This window comes from Prionailurus bengalensis, chromosome A1 (assembly GCF_016509475.1).
Source record: "Prionailurus bengalensis isolate Pbe53 chromosome A1, Fcat_Pben_1.1_paternal_pri, whole genome shotgun sequence".
Taxonomy (NCBI): Eukaryota; Metazoa; Chordata; class Mammalia; order Carnivora; family Felidae; genus Prionailurus; species Prionailurus bengalensis.
In genome coordinates, this window is record NC_057343.1 from 125,307,502 (window position 1) to 125,334,565 (window position 27,064).

At 38.7% G+C, this 27,064-nt stretch overlaps 1 long non-coding RNA gene across 1 annotated transcript; it reads right to left on the reverse strand.

Annotated features, from left to right (window-relative positions):
* Nucleotides 1–1,376: 1,376 nt before the first annotated feature.
* Nucleotides 1,377–25,746, reverse strand: LOC122473785. Its single transcript, XR_006294715.1, has 3 exons — nt 25,632–25,746; nt 24,283–24,361; nt 1,377–1,949 (listed from the first exon to the last, which is right to left on the reverse strand). It is a non-coding gene; the product is annotated as an uncharacterized LOC122473785 (long non-coding RNA).
* Between the last annotated feature and the right edge of the window lie 1,318 nt (nt 25,747–27,064).

Here is a 27,064-nt window from a genome sequence, read left to right on the forward strand (position 1 = left end):
GTTTTTTTAATCAGGAAATTCAATCTGTGCAAGTGTATTTAAGTATTTTAAAGTTTCATCTTATAGCTAAAAGCCCAAGAACCATATGATTAGTTTGCACTGCAGAATCTGACTTCAATATTGCACTTTTGAATAAATTGTATTGCTGAGTAAGACAGTTTTGGAGCTGGCTAATTTTGCCTTTCCATAGCAAGCTCATAAGCTATTTGGCTCCTCTCCTTGTGCTTCTAAATTTTTTTGCCTTCAGTTGTTAAATTCATATGGCTATATTAGCAGTGCCTTCACTTCCCAAGAAGTTCTTCTTGTGCCCATTTATTTTGAAATACATAATTTTAACTAGTCGCCTTTCTTTGCTTGTTGGCAGGCATAGCAGGTACTTAAAAGTTATTCAAAATGCAATCGTCTCCACTTGTATCAATGAAAATATCTTTTTTTTTTTAAATTTATTTCTCAGATTAAGTCAGTTGGTCACTTGGTATTCACCAACTACCTGCCTTCTGTAGACAGGTGAGAGAGATGGTATGTACATCTTCATTTTTATTAGATCCAGCCAAATTTCTCTCCACAATGGTGGTTCCAACATATGCCCCTACATGCATAAGTGTTCCTGTTTCCTCACATCCTTGCCAACTTTTGTTGTTATTTGCAACTTCCTCATTACTTGTGAACTGGAGAATCTTTTCATACATTTATCAACCATTTATATTGCCTCTTATGTGAACCGTTAATATCTTTTTCAACTGGATTGACTATCATTTTCTTATTAAGTTATGGGATTCCTTTTTATATAGGGTGCAAATATCTTCCTCAGACTATTTGTTTCTTCTTTATGATACCCTTTTTCCCAAAGAAGTTTTTCATTAAAAAAATTTTTTTTCAACGTTTTTTATTTATTTTTGAGACAGAGAGAGACAGAGCATGAACGAGGGAGGGGCAGAGAGAGAGGGAGACACAGAATCGGAAACAGGCTCCAGGCTCTGAGCCATCAGCCCAGAGCCTGATGCGGGGCTCGAACTCGCGGACCGCGAGATCGTGACTTGGCTGAGGTCGGACGCTTAACCGACTGCGCCACCCAGGCGCCCCAGAAGTTTTTCATTTTAATAAAGCTCAAATTTATCCAACTTTCCTCTATGGTTTCTGATTTATGTGTCCTGTACAAGAAAACTTCTCCTATTCCAATGTCATAATATTCTATGTTTTCTTCCAAAAGTTTTAAAGTTTGCTTTTCACACTTAAATCCTAATATATCTGGAATTTATCTTGTATACAGAGTGAGGCAGGGATCTAGTTTTATCTTCTCCATCATGCTCACTCTTTCTTATTTTAAGTGTTATTTCTTTTCTTATAGCTGGGTTTTTTTTCTTTGTATATCCTTAATCACAAAATGATTCATGTTAATAAGTTGTTAATTAAATTACTAAGTTATTTTAGTTCCTAGGTTCTAATCCTGTTGCATGTTTTGTGCCTAATTCTATCTCTTGGAGGACTGTTGCCTGACAATTTGTAATTTTAGAGTGTGAGCTCATCTTCAGCAGGACTTTGCAGGCATACTTTGTTTTATTGGGCTTCATTTTAGTACCTTTTACAGGTAATTGTGTGTTGTTGGGTTTTTTTTTTTTGTTTCTTTTTTATAAATGTAAGGCTTATGGCTATCTTGCATTGAAAAAGTCTATTGGCACCATTTTTTCAAGAGCATTTGCTTACTTTGTGTATCTGTATCACATTTGGGTAATTCTCATCTTTCAAACTTTTTCATTAGTATTACATTTTCTGTGGTGTCTTTGATCACTGACCTTTGATGTTACTATTCTAATATTTTGTGCAGTGCCACAAACTATGACCATATAAGTCGGCAAACTTAATAAATAAATGTTAAGTATGTTCTGACTGCTCCACTTACCAGCCATTCCCGCATCTCTCTCTCCCTCTTCTCAGAAACTCCCTGTTTCCTGTAACACAACAATACTGAAATTAGGCCAATTAACAACCCTACAATGGCCTCTAAGTCTTCAAGTCAGATGAAGAGTTATATGTCTCTCACTTTAAGTCAAAAGCTAGAAATGATTATGCTTAGTGAGGAAGGCATGATGAAAGCCAAGAGAGGCTGAAAGCTAGGCCTCTTGCTCCAGTTAACCAAAGTGTGAATGCTAAGAGTTCACGAAGAAAATTAAATGCACTATTCCAGTAGATCTATGAATGAGAAGAAAGCAACACAGCCCTATTGCTGACATGAATAAAGTTGTAGTGGTCTGGATAGAAAATCAAACCAGCCACAACGTTCCCTTAAACCAAAGCCTAACCCAGAGCAAGGCCCCAACTCTTCACAATTCTATGAAGGTTAAGAGAGATGAGTAAGCTACAGAAGAAAAAGTTGAACCTAGTAGAGGTTGGTTCATGAGGTTTAAATAAAGAAGCCATCTCCACAACATAAACATGCAAGGTGAAGCAGCAAACGCTCATGTAGAAGCTGCAGCAAGTTCTCTGGAAGATCTAACTAAGATAAATCATGAAAGTGGCTACACTGAACAACATATTTCCAATGTAGATGAAACAGCCTTCTATTAGAAGAAGATACCATCTAGAGCTTTCATGCCTACAGAAGAGAGGACAATGCCTGGCTTCAAGGCTTGAAAGCACAGGCTGACTCTTTTTTCTTAAGGGATAATGCAGCTGGTGACTTTAAGTTAAAACCAATGCTCATCTATCATTCTGAAAATCTTAATGCCCTTAAGAATTATGCTAAGACTACTCTGTCTGTGCTCTATAAGTGGAACAACAAAGCCTGGATGATAACATATCTCTTTACAACATGGTCGACTGAATATTTTAAGCCCACTGTGGAGAACTGCTGCTCAGAAAAAAAAAGATCCCCCCCCTTTTCTTTTTAATATATGAAGTTTATTGTCAAATTGGTTTCCATACAACACCCAGTGCTCATCCCAAAAGGTGCCCTCCTCAATACTCATCACCCACCCTCTCCTCCCCCCCCCCCCCTGCCCATCAACCCTCAGTTTGTTCTCAGTTTTTAAGAGTCTCTTATGCTTTGGCTCTCTCCCACTCTAACCTTTTTTTTTTTCCTTCCCCTCCCCCATGGGTTTCTGCTAAGTTTCTCAGGATCCACATAAGAGTGAAAACATATGGTATCTGTCTTTCTCTGTATGGCTTATTTCACTTAGCATAACACTCTCCAGTTCCATCCATGTTGCTACAAAGGGCCATATTTCATTCTTTCTCATTGCCATGTAGTACTCCATTGTGTATATAAACCAGAATTTCTTTATCCGTTCATCAGTTGATGGACATTTAGGCAAAAGATTCCTTTCAAAATATTATTGCTCAACGCACCTGGTTACCTGAGAGCCCTGATGGAGATGCACAATCAGACGAATATTGTTTCCATGCCTGTTCACATAACAATTATTCTGTAACTCTCAGATCAAGGGATAATTTCTACTTTCAAGTCTTCTTATTAAAGAAATACATTTCATAGGCTATAGCTGCCATAAATAGTGATTCTTCTGATGGATCTGGGCAGTGTAAATTAAACACCTCTGGAAAGGATTCACCATTCCAGATGCCATTAAGGAACATTTTCGATTTGTGGGAAGAGGTTGATTCCAGCCATCATGGATGACTCTGAGGGGTTCAGAACTTCAGTGGAAGAAGTAATTGCAGACATGCTAAGAAATACCAAGAGAACTAGAATTGGAAGCAGAACCTCAAGATGTGACCCAATTGCTGCAATCTCATGATAAAACTTGAATGGAAAAGTTGTTTCTTATGGATAAATGCAAGAAAGTGGTTTCCTGAGCTGGAATCTACTCGTGGTGAAGATGCCTTGAAGATTGTTGAAATGACAACAAAGGATTTAGAATATTACATCAACTCAGTTGATGGAGCAGTGGAAGCATTTTAGAGGACTGACTCCAATTTTGCAATAAGTTCTACTGTGGGTAAAATGCTAACAAACAGCATCACATGCTACAGAGAAATCATTTGTGAAAACAAGAATCCATTGATGCAGCAAAATTCACTGTTGTCTTATTTTAAGAAATTGCCACAGCCACCCCCAACTTCAGCAGCCATCTCCCTGATCAGTCCTCCCATCAGCAAAGACCTTCCACCAGCAAAAAGAATATGACTCTCTAAAAGCTCAGGTGATGATTAGCATTTTTTAGCAATAAAGCAATTTTTAAACTATTTTTTAATGTTTATTTTTTATCTTGGCAGGGGAGGGGCAGAGAGACAGAGAGAGAGAATCCTAAGTAGGCTCCACACCGTCAGTGCAGAGCTCAACGTGGGGTTTGGTCCCATGAACCATGAGATCATAGAATATGAGCTGAAATCAAGAGTCAGATGCTTAACTGACTGAGTCACCCAGGCATCCTGGCAATAAAGCATTTTTAAATTAAGATATGTACATTTTTTAGAGCTCCTGGGTGGCTCAGTCAGTTAAGCATCCAACTGGCTCAGGACATGATCTTGTGGATTGTGGGTTCAAGCCCCACATCAGGCTCTGTTCTTATAGCTCAGAGCCTAGCACCTACTCTGGATTCTGTATCTCCTTTTCTCTCTTCCCTCCCTTGGTCATCCTCTGTCTCTCTCCCTCAAAAATAAACATAAAATTTTTTAAAAAATATATGTACATTCTTTTAGTTTATTTAGAGAGAAAGAGAGCATGCAAGCAAGAGACGGGCAGAGATATAGACAGAGAGAGAGAGAGAGAGAGCGAGAGAGCCCTGAGCAGGCTCTACACTGTCAGACACTTAACTGACTGAGCAACCCAGGCACCCCCAGATATGTACGTTGTTTTTTAAAGACATAATGCTATTGCACACTTAATTAAAAATAGTCTAGTGTAAATATAACATACATATGCACTGGGAAACAAAAAAATTCATTTGACTTACTTTATTATGATATTCGCTTTATTGTGGTGGTTTGGAACAAAACCCACAATATCTCCAAAGTATGTCTGTACTTCTATAAGGTAACCCTGGTGTACCACAGACCCAAGACCAATCTTTAACATAATTTCTCATCAAGAGTTTCTAAGACCATACAGATATAAATACAGTTAACAGCAAACTCATGAAGTGGAAGCTTGTGAATACAAATTATCAGGGAAACTTTTAGAGACACAGACAGCTTCCCTGTGCTGGTCAGTGGGGTTGTTTTTTCCTGGTTCATTTTTCACAGAGGTGGAGCCATTTAGAGTTCAAACTACACACAACTGAGGATATTTACAGGAAAAACACAACCACTTGGTAAAGAGAAGAGTCCATAATTAAAGTTACTTAAGGGCAACCTTACTTTATGTGCAATGAGCTAAACTAAACAAAGGTTTTCTGTCTTATAAATTAAGAACTAGTAATTGTATTGTCAAGTGCTGCATCCCATGGCTTGCTGCTAAATTCAGAGAGCCCTTGTCAGTTGGCTTTAAAAAGATACCCAAATCCACTTTACTGGGTGAAAGTTACTTTATGGTGGAAGGTAAACTTTTTCCCTTCTTTTGCCATCCTCCAACCTTTCTGCCATCCTCCAAGAACTTTCCATACATCTGCCTTACCATGATGAAAATGCTGCAGGGAATACTTAGCTAGAGGTTCCTTAGGAGAAACCTGGGTAAGAACATGTGCCCTTGTTTAGGTATGAGAATATATACAAGTAGGGACCCATGCAACAATCTCTTCTAAAGGTGCACTCCCTGTTCTTTTAGGAGCATATTAATAATTACTTTTACTCTCTCCTGCCTCCTAATCACAGGCATTTCCAGTGTTGTCAAAACAGTTCCTGCCTGCATCTGTTTTCAACTATTGGCATGGGTTCCAGGGAGTGTTTGTGAGAGAGGAACAGAACAAAAGATTGACAGCCATGTGTTGACATTTTGGGACTGTTTGGAAATGAGAATAATCCAGGTTTGATGTTGTAATTCCTCCTTTTATGGGCAAAAGTAATGTCTCAGCATGAATGAGCATAACTAAACGTACTGGGACACACCCCAGGCACATGCACTCCCTGGACACTCACTGTGCTTTTTGTTGTTGCTGTTGTATCACAAAAGGCAGCAGACAACTTTTGCTTCCCCACTCCCAAATCTCTTACCCCATTTTATTGAAATGAATAAAACATCAGTCTTAAAGGGAAAAAAAATTCCCTGATTTATGTGTATCTTTCTTTCCTATGATCCTAGTTACCATTCATCACAATGAATTAGTTTTTAATTACATAATAGATTCTCACTGATAAAATTAAAATACAGATAAAGAAAAACTTCTCTGTGCCTACTCACCCAATCTCACATTGTTCCCCAATTGTGTATCCTTATCACTCATCCACTCTGTATCCTTTTAGAATTTTTCCAACCATATACATTCACATGTATGTTCAAATATAAGAAAGGATACATTTTGTTTGGTAAGAGTTTCTGTTTGTTTAAATTGTGCCATACTCTGTATAGTGTACTCCAATTAGTTTTTATTACTTAAGTTGAATGTATTTTTCTTATCAGTACCCATTTATTGATTTCATTCTTTTTAATGGAAGCATAATCTTCTGCAGAATTGATATATAGTAGTTTATTTGATTATTTCTAAAAGATGGAAATGTGGATTATTTAAAAATTTTTCACTATTACAAAGAATGCTATGATGAATGCCCTTGAACAGTGTTATGATGAATTTCTGGGTAACTGTGCTAATGTTTTGTCTAGCATAGGTTCTGAGAAGTGAAAATTGGGGGCATAAGGGTAACAGTTACTTCTTTAAAGCAGCAATAAAATCCATCTAATCTATTTAGCTTGGACTGCCATAACAAAATACTATACTGAATGGTTTAAAAACAGATATTTATTTCTCACAGTTCTGGAGGCTGGAAAGTCTAAAATTAAGGTGCTGATAGATTCAATTCCTATTGAGAGCCCTCTTCCTGGCTTGCAGATTTTCGTCTTCTGACCGTGTCCTTACAAAATGGAAAGAGATTGAGTTCCGGACTCTCTTCCTCTTCTTACAAGGATACTAATTCCACCAGGGAGGACCCACTCCCATGACTCATCTAACCTAATTACCTCTCAAAGGCTTCACCTCCAAATACCATAACTTTGTGGAGTTGAGCTTCAAAATATGAGTGGGGGGGGGCACAAATATTCTATTATCCATCTACCTATCTCTATCTATCTATCTATCTATCTATCTATCTATCTATCTATCTAAGTAGGTAATAAAGGCCTATAGTTTAAAAAATTCGAAGTCATGATAAAGAGTAATCATAAATCGAAAAGCAGGCATTAAAAAATGTGGATTTTAATTCAATCATATCAATAATCACATTGTATGCGAACGATTTAAACACACCAATTAAACAACAGATCGTCTGTTTGGGTTAAAAGAACAAAGGAAGGTTCAACTATATGTTACCTATATGAAACCCACTTTAAATTTAAATAGATAAATTAAAAGTGAAGGGAGAGAAACACTAATAAAAAGAGAGCCAAAGTACCTATATTAATATCAAAGTAGACTTAAGAACAAAGAATTATTACCAGTGATGAATGGACATTCCATTTTGATAAAGAGGTTGGTTCATAAAAAAGATGTAACAATCCTAAATGTATATGCATTTAACAAGACAACTTCAAACTACAGGAAGCAAAAATTAACAAAACTGAAAGGAGAAAAAGGCACATCCACAATTATAGTTAAAGTCTTAAGCATTTTTCTCTCAGTAACCAATAGAGTAAATAGAGAATTGGTAAGGATGTAGATGACCTAAACAACACTATCAACCAACTTGACCTAATTGACATTTATAGGACACTTGGCCCAACAAGAGCAGTATCTCAAAAATGTTAAAAGATTTAAATCATCCAAGATGCTCTCTGTCCATAATAGTATTAAAGAAGAAATCAATAACAGAAAAATATCTTTAAGATCCCCAAATATTTGACAATTGAACAATATGTACTAAATAATCCATGAGTGAAAGAGGAAGTCATAAGGACAAATGGAAAGTATCTGGAATTTAAAGAAAATGAAAAAGCAATATATCAAAATTTATAAATGTAGCTAAGGCAGGGCTTAGGGGGAAATGTATAGCATTAAATGTATAGCATTATATTAGAAAGGTTACTGGGAAAATAAAAACTGAATGGAAGACTGAAGACACAGAGTCACAACATGCAAAAACAAAGGAGAAAGCAGTAACTAGGCCCTCAGCCAATGTCACACCTCCCACTAATCCTGTGAGAATGCCACTACATCAACTATAGGCCACTGACCATGCCAGGCTGCCTGAAAGTCTCTACTGGCTCTGGAAATTGGCTCTCATCACCCCAGCTGCTTCCACCAATAATGAGAATGTTTCTTGTTCTTTATTTCTACTTTTTAGGATCATCAACTCCATCTTCACAGCAAAGCTTATGGATCGGACTGGCTGGACCATATGCCCCTATCTTAACTGAGAGAATGAATGACTTAAGTGGTCAGTTTCTATGATTAAAAAAAAAAACAAAAAAACTGGCTATTTGTCCCATAAAAAATTAGATCCAGAAATTATTAGGAAAATGAGTTAAATTTTCCCTGATAGGATATATCTGGTCAAAAAGACCCAGACTTGAGAACAAAGGGTATGTTGTCAGGAGAATTTCTAGAGACCTCTCGGGATTTTTCAAGAGGCTGAAACTGAATCTTCTATCCCAACCATCATCCTAACTCCACTCTTCCCACTCTATAACAATGGAGGAGGAAAGAGAATGAGAGATCAGAGTTACCAAGAATGCAGTATTCATGTTGGGAGGCTGTTTCTGGACACCACCCAACAACTCCATACTCTTCCCTTCATCCTCACTCATGCAGGATTTCTACCAACCCTTCTCTCTCACAAATGAGGGAAGTACGGGGCACCTGGGTGGCTCAGTCGGTTGAGTGTCTGACTTCAGTTCAGGTCATGATCTCGCAGTCTGTGAGTTTGAGCCCCGCATTAGGCTCTGTGCTGACAGCTCGGAGCTCGGAGCGTGGAGCCTCCTTCGGATTCTGTGTCTCTCCCTCTCTCTCTCCAACCCTCCCCCACTCATGCTCTGTCTCTCTCTCTGTCAAAAATAAACATTAAAAAAATTTCTTTAAATAATTTTTTTAAAAAATGAGGGAAGTAGACACTTAAGCAACCATGGGTAGAGTCTGAGAGCATTTGTAAGAAAGGAAGGCTCATGCCTCACTCTCTGCCTGTGGGCCTTATGTGGTAGACAGTTGGATATAAGAGGTAAAAAGAAAATGAATGGAAGGTTAGACAGGAAATTTAATTTTAACTATGAGACCTGCCCAAGGTGTCATTAAATAATGGTAAAGGATACTATGACAGTACAGGTGAAAGCATTTATACTGATAACACTGCTTAGTTGCAGTCAACAGAATCCACTCTAGCTAGCTTTGTCAGAAAGGAATTTATTTAGGGATATAGGAAGCACTTAGAACCACTAATAGGATTGATGAAAGAGATTCCAGGCTGAGCTCTAAGAAATTGACCTCAAAAGAGTTTTTGACTCTGCCACAATTAAAACAAAAGCAAAAACAAAAACAAAAATCAGAAAGCCATGACACCTCTAAGACACTGCTTCTGCTAAGAGGGGCCAAATGGATGCTCCATGTCCTGCCTTTTTATTTTTTTCTCCTTCTTTCTTTCTTTCTTTCTTTCTTTCTTTCTTTCTTTCTTTCTTTCTTTCTTTCTTTCTTTCCTTCCTTTTCTTTCTTTCTTTCTTTCTTTCTTTCTTTCTTTCTTTCTTTCTTTCTTTCTTTCTCTTGAGAGAAAGAGAGAGGGAGGGGCAAAGGGAGAGAGAGAATCTTAAGCAGACTCCACACCCAGTGTAAAGCCCAAGATGGGGCTCAATCTCCTGATCATGAGATCATGACCTGAGCCAAAATCAGGAGTCAGATGCTTAACCAACTGAACCACCCAGACTCCCCATGTCCTGCCTTTTTAAACAAAAGTTCTAAATCAAAGTCTTTTGTAAATGTATCTTTTTTATGGAAACTAAATTATGTCCTCACACTTGGAATATGGGAAATGGCAGTGTAGTATCGTTTATTATTCTACATGTAAAACGGATTTAAATTATGGGAAAGTATTAAAATGTGAAAAAAGGCACATCTGGGTTGCTCAGTCAGTCAAGCACCCAAATGTTGATTTCAACTTAAGTCATGGTCTTGTGGTTTATGGGATTGAGCTCCAAGTCAGGTTCTGAGCTGATAGCATAGGGCCTGCTTGGGATTCTCTCCATCTCTCTCTGCCCCTCCCCCTGCTCTCTCTCTCTCTCTCTCTCTCTCTCTCAAAATGAATAAACTTTTAAAAATGTGAAAAAATGTTTAATAGTTTTGGAGCAATGCAAATGACAATACCTACTATAGCCATTACTGGAAAAAAAAATTTATCTTAATTCATGACTTGAGACTATGTAAAAAAACTGGTTAAAGGAATATATAACATTGATCTACATCTTGATTTTCTCACTTAAATTACATCTATATCAATTACACATAAATCTGCTTCATTTGTTAGTGGTTGTATCATATTCCATTGTGTGGATAGATTCTAATGTATTCAGTTCTCTAATGATAGAAATTGAGGTTGTTTCCTATATTTTGCTATTATATTTTAAAAGCTGGAGTGCAGTTATTACTGGCACACAGTAATAACCCACTATGATCAGGCCCCTTCCAAATGAGAGACTGGCATTTCTTTGCTTTGTTTTTATGGTTTTCCAGAATTAAATAGAAGGGAAATATTTTCCCCTTTCAGGTGAATGTGCTATATACTTGAAAATCAATTTTTGAATAAAGTTACAGCAAAAAAGAGATTCATGGGAGAGCAAGTTTTCACACCAGGTATCTTTGTGACCTCAGGCAAGTGACAAACTTTTTTGGGATTAATCTCATTATCTGTGAACTTCAAAGTTTAGATCAGGTGATCCCTTAGGTACAGCTATTGAACTCTGTGGTCCTGAGTAATGTCATTGGGATACCTTTTGTTGCTTTAATCTTTCAGAAAAAAAAAGTATATCTTTTACTTTTCTTGAAAGACCTAGAGAAATGAGACCCATGACTTTGTTTCTTCTTGTGTCTCCATCCTTCTCATCTTCACGGCGCCAAAAGCAGCACTCCAAATACAGTAGATGTTTAGAAAATTAATTACCAAGTGATGGTGTACCACCACTGAATTAAGTGCTCATGGGTAGATTTTGGAATAATCATTCCTATGCCTTGCTCACATTTAGGTTCTAGAATGCTCTATTCTTCCCTGTGGTTAAGGAATTGAAGCATTCCTTCCTGAATCCATTCTCTGTGAAGGAACTGTGTGATTTTTATTAACTGGATTGTCTTGTATTATAAATTACGGTTTATCAGTTAGTAATTTGGTCCTTAAATTTGTTTTGTCACTATATACTTTTTAGTCCTTTGGAAACTTTGGAACCCTGAGAGACTCAAATCCCTTCATGGAAATGAGGCAAAACATGTTTGGAAGAATTTGTCTTTAATGTATATCAAAGTATTTTGTAAATGTCATACTCTTTTTTCTTCTCTGCGATTGTGGACAAAATGTAGAGTCCTGAATCATAAGTGGACAATGGGTTATAATAAGGTAGGTAACCTTGCAACACAGCAGAAACAGCAGTCTTTGTCAGGTGGTCCAGAGTACAAATCACATTCTGTCTCACAGGTATGTGGCTTTAGGGCAGTCATTTGACCTCTCTAGGCCTCAAGTTAATTATATTTTCTTTGCATTGCTATTACAAAATTTAAAAGAGTATATGTAACATGTCTTTCATATGTTAATTCCAAACTATGGCCATTGTTAGTATTATTACCCATCATGCAGTGATGATGAGAATATAAAATACATTCAAATGGTGGACTGAACACACAGCCACATGGAAGAAGGCAAACAGCCTGGACAAGGTATTAGGGCTACCCTCTAGCTTCCACAAAGCTAGCTGAGTGGAATTGCCTGGTATTAACTAAGCAGACACAATCTCCAGGAGCTTATGTCAAAACCAGTCATACTTTAATATAGTCCATTAAAAAAAAAAAGACTGTTCACTGTCTTCTGGTGTGATCTCTATGCCAAAAATACTATCTGGCTATTCATGCAGAGGTATATGCAGTGTGTCGGTCATCCTGGATCGTCTCCTTGTCTCTCACCCCATACAAACTACCAGCTCTGCATCCCTTCCTCCCCATCCCAGGTCTTCCTTGGCTCTGGTTGTACTGCCTGTTTCCTGGATTCCTGTCTTTTCTCCAGTCTCACTCCCTTACAAGTACTTGTTAATCCTACTGCCAGAGTGATGGCTCCACTGCCTCCCTGTAGGCTAAAGGTTAAATCATATTATTCTTTGACTCATACAAAATCCTCCATCACCATTCCCATCCACCTCCAGCCTAACCTCCCATTACTTCTTACCATCTTCTCCCCACCTCCCAAACTCTGCTCTCCTAAGAATACTCATCTATTTGTAGGTCCTGAACACTCCATGTTTTACATTGCACATGCAGTTAGTTCCTCTGGCTGGAATGCCCTCCACTGGATTGTTCACCTGAGAATCACCTGCTGAGCTTTCATAAAGACTTCCCTGCCTCCTTCACTTGGCTAGGTGCTCTCCCGTCTAACTTATGCTCACCCCATTCTCCACACAAACCTTGCTAAAGCAATTGCCGTATTGCTGTGTAATGGTTTGCCTGTTGGTTCCCCCAGAATTGGATTGTAAGTCCCTGGAAAGGCTTTTTGATAATAACAACTACATGTATGTTCGTATTTGTCTCCCCAGGACTAACACAACACTCGGCACACAGTAGATATTCAACAAATGATGGTAACTAGCTATATCAGTTAGAAATGAGCATGGCTGTAAGTGATGGAATATGTGACTAGGAGTAGTGTGAAAAAATAATGAGTTATTTTCCACAGATAAGATTTCTGGAAGCAAGTGATTACTAGTGTTGGCTTAGCTGTTCACAGATGCCATTAGGGGATTTAGCTTTATCTTTCTTCTTTTAATCTATCCTCAACCTAACAGCCAGTGTGATCTTGTTAAAATTTAAGTCAGATCACATCATATCTCTATGCACAACCCTCCAATGATTTGCTCAGAGGAATATCAAAGTCCTTACATTAGCATTTGGGGCCGCACCACATGTATGTCTGCTGTTCTTTTCTCTATAGTACTTTTCACTATGTGACATACTATATCTTTCACTTATTATACAGTATATATTATCTTTCTCTCCTGTCACCACTAAAATGCAAACCTCAAGGAGAAAAAAAATTGTATATTTTGCTCACTTCTATATCTCTAACAAACTAAAACAGTTCTTAGCACATAGTGGACACTCAGTAAATATTAGTTGAATAATTAAATGAATGTATCCTCAAGTAAAACAACAAATGAGAAAGGAGAAATAACAACTAACAGCAAAGAAATACAAAGAATTATACGAGAATATTATGAAAAACTATTTGTGAACAAATTGGACAACCTGGAAGAAATGGATAAATTCCTAGAAACATATAAACTCCCAAAACTGAAACAAGAAGAAACAAAATTTGAACAGACTGATAACCAGCAATGAAATTGAATCAGCAATCAAAGAAATCCCAAAAAACAAAAGTCCAGGAGCCGATGGCTTCACAGGTGAATTCTACCAAACATTTAAAAGTTAGTACCTATTCTTTTCAAGCCATTCCATAAAACAAAAAAGGAAGAAAAATTTCCAAACTCATTCTATGAGGCCAGAATTACCCTGTTACCAAAACCAGATAAAGACACTATAAAAAAGAGAACTACAGGCCAATATTTCTGATGAACATAGATGCAAAAATCTCAGCAAAACACTAGCAAACCAAATCCAACAATACATTTTAAAAAATCATTCATCATCATCAAGTGGAATTTATTCCTGGGTTGCAAGTGTGGTTCAGTATTTGCAAATCAATCAACATGATACATCACATCAATAAAACAAAGGATAAGAACCCTATGATCATTTCAATAGATACAGAAAAAGCATTTGACAAAGTATAACACCCATTCATGATAAAAACCCTCAACTGGATAGGTTTAGGGGAAACATACCCAATATAATAAAGTCCATATATGAAAAACCCACAGCTAACATCATCCTCAATGGGGAAAAACTGAAAGCTTTTCTCCAAAAGTCAGGAAAAAGATAGGGATATCCACTCTCTCCACTTTTATTCAACATAGTCCTTTAAGTCTTAGCCACAGCAATCAGAAAACAAAAAGAAATAAAAGACATCCAAATCGGCAAGAAAGAAGTAAAGCTTTCACTATTTGCAGGTGATATGATACTATATATAGAAAATCAGAGAGACTCCACCAAAAAATTGCTAGAATTGATAACAGGGATTCAGTAAAGTCACAGGATACAAAACCAACATACAGGAATCTGCATTTCTATACACCAATAATGAAGTACCAGAAAGAGAAATTAAGTAATTTATCCCATTTACAATTACACCAAAAAAATAGTAAGATACCTAGGAATAAACCTAACCAAAGAGGTAAAAGATCTATACTCTGAAAACTATAAAACACTGATGAAAGAAACTGAAGATGACACAAGGAAATGGAAAGACATTCCACGTTTATGGATTGGAGAAACATATATTGAAATGTCTATACTACCCAAAGCCATCCATGCATTTAATGCAATCCCTGTGAAATACCAACAGCATTTTTCACAGAGCTAGAACAAAAAATCCTAAAATTTGTATGGTTCCATAAAAGACCCCAACTAGCCAAAGCAACCTTGAAAAAGAAAAACAAAGCTGGAAGCATCACTTCAAGTTCTATAACAAAGCTGTCATAATCAGGGGAGGCTGCATGGCTCACTAAGTTGAGCATCTGACTCTTGGCTTCAGCTCAGATTGTGATCCTAGGGTTTTGGGATAGAGCCCTGTGTCAAGCTTCAAACTAAGCATGGAGTTGGCTTAAGATTCTCTCTCTCACCATCTTCCCCACTTGCCCACTTGCTTGTGTGCCCTCTCTCTCTAAGAAACACAAAACAAAAAACAACAACAAAAAAATACAAAGCTGTCATAATCAAAAAAGTATGGTACTGGCACAAAAACAGACACATAGACCATTGGAATTGAACAGAAAATCCAGAAAGGAACCCACAACTATATGGTCAATTAATCTTTGACAAAGTGGGAAAGAATACCTAATGGGGAAAAGGTAGTCTCTTAAACAAATGGTATTGTGAAAACTGGACAGCTACATGCAAATGAATGAAACTGGACTACTTTCTTAGACCGCAGGCTAAAATAAAATCAAAATGGATTAAAGACCTAAATGTGAGGGGCGCCTGGGTGGCTCAGTCAGTTGAGCGTCCGACTTCGGCTCAGGTCATGATCTCGTGGTCTGTGAGTTCGAGCCCCGTGTCAGGCTATGTGCTGACAGCTCAGAGCCCGGACCCTGCTTCCAATTCTGTGTGTCCCTCCCTCTCTGCTCCTCCCCCGCTCACACTCTGTCTCTCTCTCAAAAATAAATAAACATTAAAAAAATTAAAAAAAAAAGACCTAAATGTGAGACATGAAACCATAAAAATCCTAGAGGAGAAAACGGGCAACACAGGCAGTAACTTCTCTGACATGGGTGATAGCAACTTTTTTCTAGATAGGGTCCTAAGGCAAGAAAAACAAAATTAAAAATAAACTATTGGGACTACATCAAAATAAAAAGCCTCTGCACAGCAAAGTAAACAATCAATAAAACTAAAAGGCAATATATGGAATGGGAGAAGATATTTGCAAAGCACATATCCAATAAAAGGTTAGTATCCAAAAGAGATAAATATACAAAGAACTGATACAACTCAACACCTAAAAAACAAATAATGCAGATGGCCAACAGACCTAATAAAAAGATACTCAACATCACTCATTGTCAGGGGAATTCAAATCAAAACTACAATGAGATATCACCTCATACTTGTCAGAATGGCCAAAGTCAAGAACACAAGAAATAACTGGTATTGGTGAGGATGTGGAGAAAAAGAAACCCTCATGCACTGTTGGTGGGAATACAAACTGGTGCAGCTAATGTGGAAAACAGTATAGAGATTCCTTAAAAAGTTAAAAACAGAACTACCCAATGATCCAGCAATTTCACTAATGGGTATTTACCCAAGGAATACAAAATCACTATTTCATGCACTCTGATGTTTATGACAACATTATCTACAATAGCTAAGACAAAAAAGCAGCCCAAGTGTCCATCTATAGATGAATGGATAAAGAAGATGTGATATATATACATAATGGATTCTTATTCAGCCACACACAAAAAAATGAAATCTTGCCATTTGCAACAACGTGGATGGAGTTAGAACAATGCTAAGTGAAATAAGGCAGTCAGAGAAAGACAAATACCATATGATTTCACTCACATGTGGAATTTAAGAAACAAAACAAATGAGCAAAGGGAATAAAAGAGAGAGAGAGACAAATCAAGAAACAGACTCTTAACTATAGAGAACAAACTGATCGTTACCAGAGGGGAGGTGGGTTGTGGAATGGGTAAAATAGATAATGGATATTAAGGAATGTACTTCTCATATTACACAGGGTGATATGTGGAATTGTTGAATCACTATATTGTACGTCTGAAACTAATATAATTCTCTGTTAACCAACTGGAATTAAAATTAAAAAATATATACATTCATACATGGATCTTCCTATTCCACTTTGCCTAGAATCTTTGCTTTGTCTTCATCTTTACTGCCTCTTGGCTACAAAATGGCTGTTGCTCTCCTGACATCATGTCCATGTCCAAGGAAGAATGAAGAGGGGACAGGAAGAATGGTGCCACATACATGGGTCCCTTTTTAGCAAGAAAACAAAACTTTTTTCAAAAGTCCCAACCTGACTTCAGCTTATATCTCAATGGCTCAGGTTATGTCATAAGCTTCTGTCAGCAGTGAGACAGGGTAGGAAAGCCAAGCAATAACTAGGCATATTGCTTCCCTTAAGAAACCTTGAAAGAAGTGGAGGACTGGATATAGAATAAGTAACTAATAGAGTCTGCTGTGAAACTGCTGAAGAAATACCCCAAGCCTTAGAAACAGAGTGGAGAATGTACTGCCTTCTCCTTGAATCATCTCTCCATCTCATCCCTTCTTTTCCCCAGATGGCCTGGCCCCTGGTCACTGGACTGACATGAAAGGGGAAAGCAGTCTGTGGTCAGAGGTCCAGGGAGTTTATCAGAGATATTAGTGTCTGCTTCCTTGAAGCTACCAAAAAGCCAGCATATCACAGTACTGAAATTATTATGTCTCTCAGGCTCATAAGCATGCTTGGCCTTGTTCAGGCATATAGCTCCTTCAGAACCTCTTAACTTGGTCACAATGATCAGCACTACCCAGCCTCTGGGTCTCCAGACTGTACACTGATGAAAAAACTCTGGCAACTGTTCAAGTGTCTAAGATGGGTCTAGTCACATAGAAATATTCATGCAACGTCCTCCAGGCTGGCTGTGTGGTTTCCCTGGAAACAAGAGCCTTCCCCTGACCACTGCACCTGTGCTGCTCCACATCCTCCAGGAGGTGACTGAAGCTCCCTTAAACTAGAAGAGAACCATGTGGCGCTATATGGGCCATGGTTCTCATGATATGTATGGCAAAAGGAATTCAAGGGAGAAAAGTCAAGTCAATAGAAGGTGCCAAGACCTTGAATATTAAGGCCTGAAGCAAGACATAATGATGAAATTCCTTTCAGTTATTTCAGTTATTCCATCACAATACTTGTCACTTTGTTCTTTACTGGGTTAGGGGCTCCATGAAGACAGTGAACGTGCCTATTATTTTTTTGTACTTCCAGCACTGGTGAATACATGGTGGGTGTTCAACAAACGGGCACTGAATGAATGAATCAAAGATTACCTGAAAACAGAATGTGTCTGGAGTATGGGAGTCAGGGGCTTAAGGGAATCCCATGTACCCATGCACAGCACTCCTCCATAGCCTCTGCATTAAAATAAAAAGATTTTACTTTTATTGACCTAATTCCATTAACATCAAGATTTTTTGCCCATGGTTGCCTTTGAAAAGAAAGGGAAAAAATGTCAGTTTGTCCAGGGCATTTGAAAAGTTATCAAATAGTTTAATATCAAGGTAGGTTACTCACAGCTCAAAAATTCCATTATTCTGTGATTCCTCCTTTGCTTTTTCATGTAAGAATATTCTCCATTCAGGGGAGTAACCTTGATACAAGTAAGTCTATTAGTATAATCCCAAAATATCTCTAATTAAACATGACTTCCTTTAAAAAATAATTATAATATCTTCAGTAGCTAATCTTCCTCTCATTTAATTAAAGTATCTGTCATTTTCTAAGGTGTGACATCTGAGCACAGAGAATCCCAAACCTTGTTAAAAGAGGGAAGGCATTTTCCTGTATCATGTCTCAGAGTATTTCCAGGGCTCATAATGGTAGAAAGAAGATCCTCTCCTATCTCCTATGTCAGCCAGTGGCATTCTGTCCAGACTGTTCCCACATATGCCCACTAAAATGAACTGTATTTAAAGAGAATAGGTTCTTAACCTGAACACTTAATCTGGTTTGTAACATGACTTTACTGGCCCCAAAATTAAGAGAGAGAGAGAAGAAAGAAAGAAAGAAAGAAAGAAAGAAAGAAAGAAAGAAAGAAAGAAAGTTATAATTATAATCCTTCACAATCGTACATCCTTAGCCTTGTAAAGTTTTTCAATGTGGTAGAAGAGAATTGAATTTCAATTGCTGCCATGTTAGACAGCCATGTTACCACTGTCTCTGCTATTACTTCTTTCTGCTGGAAGAGGTGCAAGAAAGAAAAGGTGCATATGAAGTCACTGGCTACATAGGACTGTCCCATGTGATGCGATGCCATGATCTGGCCATCTCTTACAGTACAGCTTTTCATTCCAGGATAGCCCATTGTGCAGACTGTTTTGGATGCAGCTTGGCATGAGCACAGAAAGTCCATACAGCCACCCACAACTTGATCTACTAGTTGTGAACGGAAACTTTTGAACACGTTCCACCGGCTGCACAATGGTACCATTTATGACTTTATTCTCAGGGGAAAACATTTGCTGTGCGAATAATACCAGGGACTTATGTAAGCCTCTTCATTTTCAGGGAGCTTTATGGGTGTCAGCAAATTCACACAACACCGTGGTAAGGTAGCAAGGCATTGTTATACCTTCTTTACAGAGAGAGAAACCAGATCACAGCATCAGATTTTCCCAAGGCCAAATGGACAATAAGGGGCATGGACTCATTCCCAAAGAGAACCATCCTCTTCTGCTAGAGAACACCAACAATTTTCCACTTACAGAAAGGCTCCACAGGGTTCTATCCTGGATCTAACACTTGAGGATAACTACTCTGACTTTTGACACTTCTAATGTTGCATGATTCTTTGGTTTTGTCCAGATGGGTAAAAAGGTAAAGACAAAAAGGGGTACCCATATAAGATACTGTGAAGGCTTGCCATCTCTCATATGCCTCGTCACTGAGGAATTGTCCAACCTATAATCACAGGATAACAGAGGGAAACTCTGAGTATCCATAAAGTTCTATGAGGGAAAAAATAACTTTCACTACAATATAGGACATCTTTGTTGATTTCAATTGCTATTTATGAGACTGAGAGTCTTCCCTATAAGCTCTGAGAACATGTTAAATACCTCTAGAGTGGGTTGAATTGTGGCTTTCAAAAAAAAAAAATGTCCAAGTCCTAACCCTCATAGCCACAGCTGTGACCTTTTTGGCAAATAAATGGGTCTTTGCAGATGTAATTAAGTTAAGGATCTCAAGATGAGATCATCCCGGATTTGGGGTAGGCCTAAATCCAGTGACAGGTGTCCTCATAAGATAAAGGCAGAGAGAGATCTGAGACACAGACAAACAGAGGGGAAGGCCATGTGAAGACAGAGGCAGAAACTGGAGTTACTCAGCTAAAAGCCAAGGGAATTCAGAGTTGCCAGCAGCCACCAGAATCTAGGAGAAAGGCATGGAATGGATTCTCCTTTAGAAACTGCTTAGAAGAACCTTAGAACCTTCCCTGAGAGACTTCCCATAGAAGAATCAGTGCTGCCTTGATTTTAGGTGTCTGGCCTACAAAACTGTAAGAATAAATTTCTGTTTTCAAGCCTCCTAGTTTGTGGTAATTTGTAACAGCAACCCTAGGACACGAATACATCCTCTTCAGCTTCTCCCCATCCTCAGAATCACATGAGTTTTAACTCAATTCAAAGCTAAATACATACAATGACAAATTTTTTCATTTGTGTGTGTGTGTGTGTGTGTTAGAAGATACAAATTCTAAAATCGTTGAAAATTACTCTCCTAGATCACCAATATTAGTGAATGAAAAATTGGATTATCCTGACTTATTCCACTGTTAAGGTCAAAGGGACATCATGAAGAGAAGAAAAATCAAGAAGCAGTGGAATGAATTCTAGTCACAAAGCAAGAGTTTTCATATATTATCTTCTCCAGGCCACTGCCTCAAGAAAGAACAAAGTGAAGCACAGTGTAGCCCTTTAAAAATAATGTTATAATTATTTCTAATTTAATAAAAATTTATTACATAAATTCAACCATTACAGAAACTCATAATGTAGAAAATGACAACCTCCAATATAGAACACCTTCGTCTAATTTTTTTTTCTCTCTAAATACATGGACACTCTGTCTCCTTCCCCAACCTTGTAAGAACTGGAATGGAGAGGGGGTCTGCAGGACAGCCTGGTGTCTACTAGTTTTTTGGCCTAATTTAGTTGAATGAAAGGAATGTTTGCTGAGTGGTTCCAAATGTAAGCCCTATTTCTTGAAAGCCTTGGGTCAGACAAAAAACTGACCAAATACATCTCATGTGAGATTACATTTTTTTATTATAACACAGGTTGATATACTTTTTCAGTGTCAGATTAGTAAATATCTCAGGTTTTGTGGGCCATGTGGTCTCTGTTGCAGCTAAACTCTGCTAATATAGTGCAAACGCAGTCAGAAATGATATGCACATGAATAAGCATAGTTCTTTTATTATCATTTTATCACTGCATAGCAAATGACCACAAATTTAGTGTCTTAAAACAACACTTATTTACTAATTCTAGTTCTATAGGTCAGAAGTCTAATTGGCCTAGAATTCTCTACTTAGGGTCTGACAAGCCTGACAAGAAGGTGTTGGCCAGAAGAGCTCTCATCTGCAGGCTCTGGGTAAGAATTTGCTTCCAAACTTACTCAGGGTTTGGAAGAATCCAGCTCTTTGGGGTTGTAGGATCGATACACCAGCCTCCTTGCTGCATGTCAGTGAGAGCCATTCTCAGTTCTTAGAGGTCTCTCTCAGGTCTCTCATAGGCCATTCATAATATGAATGTTTGTTCTCTTCCAACCCAGGGGAAGGACATCTCTCTAACTTCCTCTTCTCCTCCCAGCCAGGGAGAACCCTTTACTTTTAAAGGGCTCATATGATTACCTTAGACCCACCTGAGTAACTTTCCCATTGACTAGCCAAAGTCAATTGATTAGTAACCTTAATTACACTTGCAATAATCCCTTCTACTGTATAATGTAACATAATCACAGCAGTGAAATCTCATTATATTCACAGGTTTTGCCCACAATCAAGGGGAGGAGATTATACAAGAGGGATTGTCACTGGGGGTCATTTTAGATTCCGCCTACCATACCTTGCTCCACTATAGCTTTATTTATAGACAATAAAGTCTGGATTGAGTAAAAGGTTCACATTTAACAAACATTATACTTTATTTTTCAACCTCACGAAATGTAAAAAACTATTATAAACAAGCAGAGGGCTGGGTGTGGGGCAGGAACTGTGGTTTGCTGACTCCTGAGTTAGAGGATCAAATAAACAAATGTTATAGGAACACCAAAAGAGTAATTTTCATTGTACCCACAAAGTGCCTTCATCACAGTAAGTATTCCAAGAGAGCATGAATGAACAAATGCTGGGTTCCCAGTGGAGATAACATGCACCCCAAAAGTCCTGGTACAGAGTCCACTGCTGGGAATAGAGTAAAAACAGTTCTGCTTTGGAACAGGAGTCCAGGCATGACTTAGGGGAGGTCCAGGTGGCCCAGAGCTCAGGCTGGAGCACCTGTGACATTTCCCGTGGGCTCCAAAGTAAAAGCACTATAATTATAAGGGTCATATAACAAAGTCTACCCAGCACATTTTACCTGATCGCTGGACTGAAAAGCCAAGCAAAACTCAACGGTCTTTCTTTGAGATACTGGGCTTGGTATATGGGTTTAGGTCTCCTTAATGACTGGTTGGCTCATCTGGCTTTGCAACAGTACCACATTCCAACTGAATGTATTTCTTGGTAAATGAATGAGGTAGGAATGGCTTGGACCATACTGAGAGTAAAATGCATGGTAAACTCAGGGCTACGGGGAAACTTAGCACTAATTGGTGTAATCTCTTTACTAGTATAAAGGATCCATCCCCAGCATTTTCTAGGTGGAGATATTCTCTGGGATAATAGGAAAAATCACAGAATTGGCTGAAGCCCTATCAGAGGTACAGTATTCGCTCTGGAAAATCTGGGAGAGTGTTCTAGTCTGTAAACTACCCAGAAACCCAGATTTATAGAATACCAGGATTAGAGGGGACCTGAAGGACCACCTGTTTCAACTCTCACATGCAGGAAGAAATCAAGTCTCGAGATATTAAATTACTTTCCAAATGTCCCAAGCTAGGTTAGTAAGAGTTTAGGAAGATCCTATTTATTGTGATTCCCAATAAAATACTATTTGTGATCCAGCTTCTCTTCTTCATTTGTCCCAGACTCTCTCAAAATTCTGGTTAGCATTGTGGCCAGAATTGTGCCAGAGATTATTGTTTCTTCCTACTCCTTCCACTGTCACATCATCTCCCTGGGCTGTTGTCACTTTTTATCTTGTATTTTAGAAAATTGAAGAAGGTGCTTCCTGCCTAGATTTTCATAGGTCCTTCTTTCCTGGTTGCTCTTTTAGATAACATATCCAGGCTGCTGGTAAGGAATCAGAGTTCTGGGGACAGCCTGGTTTGGTCTGTAGACAGTCTAGTTGAGGTCAGAGCAATCCTTGCATTAAATATCAATACTGAAGAGAAGTGGGAAGAGGTTTCTAAAATATTTATTTGCGTTTCTAATTTATGGCTCAGTTTTCCTTAAAATTGAGGACTAATTGCCCTGTGCCACCTTAGCAATACCCTAAATTTTTGGAGATCATGCTTTTTGTTAGACCTCCTTACCAGTGAGTCACATCTTTCATTGCCCAACATGTCCCCAGTGTCTTAGGATTCCCTGTGGTTTCTCCTCCATGTACTTAGCCCCATCTCTAGGCTCCTGTCATCAGCTTTCAAGACCATAATCTAGGAGCTGAAAACCCACAAGGGAACTCTCTGGACTGCAGTTCTCCAAAATCCTTCTCTCTTGCAAAGCCTCAGGATGGCCCAGGCATGACCTCTAATGTCATGCGGTGCCTATCCTTCTTTTCTACCTCTTGGTATTCCTTGGTCCTGCTTATTATCCCTCCATAGCCTGATAGGGAGGTCATATCTTCTCATCAACACAAGGTCCTTCCAGCTCTCCACCAAAATTGTGTCCAGTTGTCCTCACCCCTCCCATATTCACCTATGAGGACATGGAGACTTTTGTTGGATTTGGCACTGCTCACTGGGTTTTCTCCTCCTTTCACTGTCAAAACTCACTTGTTAGACCTGCCTTGCTATGATTCTGTCTCCTGTGTCACCACTCCTATCCAACTCACTCTTTTTGTTCCCCAGAGCCTCTGCTCATGAACACTATGGGACTAGCATGCCTGGGTAGGTTCAGAAGGCCTGCATAATTGACACCATGAAGTCACCTACAGAGAGCTTCTCCCTACTAAGAGTTCTAAGAAGGACCTCTGTTGTTTGCTTGCTCAGGTGGGGCCTCTGTTCCCACCCCCAGCCCAGGGCACCATCACTGGAGATTAGGAAGCAGCCTCTGTTCCCCCATCCCTCCCCACATGTATCATAAATGTTTCTTGAGGAAAAATACTGCAGCCTCATGGCTGTCAGTTCTGAAGGTCCTAGGACCCCCATTTTGAGGCCCCATTGTGGATTCACTGTCCTCAATCCTCTTTCTGTTTCCATTTTTTAGGGCAATTGCATTCATGTAATGAAAGCAATGCCTGTATCATTGAAGCCATAGCTGTTTTCACACACAACACTTACCTTTCTCTTCTGGACTTATAACATGTGCCCTGAATATGCTGCTTCTATCACAGCAGGGGCACTCCTGTCTCAGTTCATCCTACAAAAGAGATACAGGCATTTCCTGTTATTATTTTTGCCCAGAAGTGTTTTGAACCTTAAAAAAAAATACTTTTCCTCTTTTATAAAGAAAAATGCACCTGGGTGGCTCAGTCAGTTAAGCATCTGACTCATGATCTCGTGGTTCTTGAGTTCAAGCCCCACATGGGGCTCTGTGCTGACAGCTCAGAGCCTGGAGCCTGCTTTGGATTCTGTGTCTCCGTCTCTCTCTGTTCCTCCCCTACTCATGCTCTGTCTCTCTCTCTCTTAAAAATAAAGATTAAAAAAAATTTTTTAAATGCTATGCTCAACCACCCAACAAACTCTTGACATGACCCACCTAGCAAGATGAGACCCTGGCCCCATCAGGTGCTCCCTTAGAAGGCTCATATGTGCAGATTCCCTACAGCTAAGAGAATTCATCAAACCTACTTTGTTTGCTTATATTACAGGAACAGTAGACTTACATTGGTTCCCAAGTTGTGAAATTCTCCTATAATATTAAACACCCTTTTTTTCAAAGTACACATACATTTCCTTCTAGAAATGTTGATACATATCCAAAAGAACTTTCTTTATCTGTTTGAAAACCAATGCTATAAAATGTTAGCGGAACAAAAGGAAGATGTGAAGGCTACACAAAGAATGACTCTGTGGGACCCAGAGAGAAAAAGAGAAGAGAACCATCATGAAACTACCTGGCCAAACAGTGTTCTCAGAAATGGGTATATGTTCTTTCTCAACATGTATACCAAACCTTTAGGTTTGAAATAGCACATCTCTGTGTGTTATGCAGTATACTACTCAAATGAAAAAGTTTTCACCCCAACTCCAGAAGGGCCCTACTTTATAAATTTCTTGTTTCTCACGCAATGCATTCAGTATGACCCTCTCCTATACGAGCTCGTCAACTTTGTCATTTGCCATTAGTAGATGCTTGAGAAGCAATGCAAAGACCTCCTGTCCACAAAGCCCAACTGCAGGCATATGTATGAATCCAGAGCCCCTAGCTAGGGACAAGGAAGGGATATATGTGTGTATTTTGGGTGTGAGGAGTGGGAGTGGGTGGAATCCCAGAGATCACAGGTTGCAGAGCTCTCTTTGAACTTGATCATTTTTAAACTTTGCCTTTCCTTGAGAAATAATGACATCTGAGACACAACACAATCCCAGGGTATGAACATGCATGAGACTTCAACTGCTCCTACTAGCAGAAGTGAGAGAATACCAATATGACAACTCCACAGACATATGGTACAAGGGATCATTACCCAGGCTGATCAACTCTGCACGGTCCTATCTGCCTTGGCCCCATAAAGCACCATTGTACAGTTTAACACAGCTGGACTGACTCTTCAGAAACACACTGCGTGGCTAAGGCTGTGCTAACCTGAAAGAAAAGAAGGAAAAAAGATAGTATTAATGTCTCCCTCTCATGTCAACAGGATTTAGTGAAAAAGAAACAGAGGACTTTGTCATTTTTTAATGCTCCCAAATCTTCCTATATATCCAGGATATTTTGAATTCTATTTAGTATTTGATTTGAGTTTTAATTATTTAACAGTAGATAAAGTCAAATGAGTAAATCACATGCATTAAAATCCTGAAAACCTTTCCCAACCTAAAGATAGCCAATAACTTTTAGCCTACATTTCACATGAGGAAAAACAAATGTTTCAATGAAGTGTCCCAAATTCTTAGACAAATCAGAGATAAGAAGCTCCCGCCAGCGACTTCAGTGTTACTGGCCCAATTTAGCAGTTTGGGCCTTGGCGGAAGTCCCACTGACAGGACAGAGGACTCTTTGGGAAGACAGAGGCAATTTGAAATGCAAGTGTTATTTATAAATTATCTCCAGATGGTCCAGTTCCTACAATTCCTAAATTGCTCAGATTTTCAGAGTGGAAATTTTAATCACAGACATTTGAGGTGGATTTAGTCTAAACTGGGGATGATTTTGAGAACTTAAATGACAAAAAGAAGGCAAAAGAGTCTCTCCTGGGACTGCTCAGGAGACTTGCCCTTGCTTGTGGTGTCAGTGAATCACCATTTGCATTCAGCTTTACAGTTCACAAAGCCCTTTTGCTCAGACTCTCAGAGAGGCCTTGCCCTTTGCACCTGGGAGGAACTGATGAAAATATCCTCTAGGGAGGGAACCAAACTGAATAGCTAATTTACTGTTAGAGCATCTCTCTCTCTGTCTCTGTCTCTCTCTCTCTCTGTTTCTCTCTCACCCTAGCACAGGTTAGGTATTACAGTTCCAATTCTCCTGTTTCTGGTAAGCACTTCTCCATATCAGGAGCTATGTCTGATCTACACTTTGCCATCTCCCCTGCTCCATCCTTACACCTTCCTCCCTCTCCTTCCTTCTTTCACTACTCCTTTTCTTTCTCCCTTCTGCTCTCTCTTTCTTTCTTCCTTCTATCCTTCCATCCTTCCATTGTTCTTTCCACTATTTCTTCCATTTATCCAACAATTGTTTATTAAGCCCTTACTATGTGCTAGGCACGGGGTTGGGTGCTGAGTAGAGGGCAAAATACCCTTTTGTCAGATGCTAGTGGACAAAAAAAAAAAAAGGACCTGAGTCCTCCCTCACCAAAGAGCTTTATAGAATCACATAAATTCCAGTGCATCAGAGTCTATGTATCCAAAAGAATAAAATCTTAACATCTCTACTTCTACCAAAGATTAATTTGAGACTCTG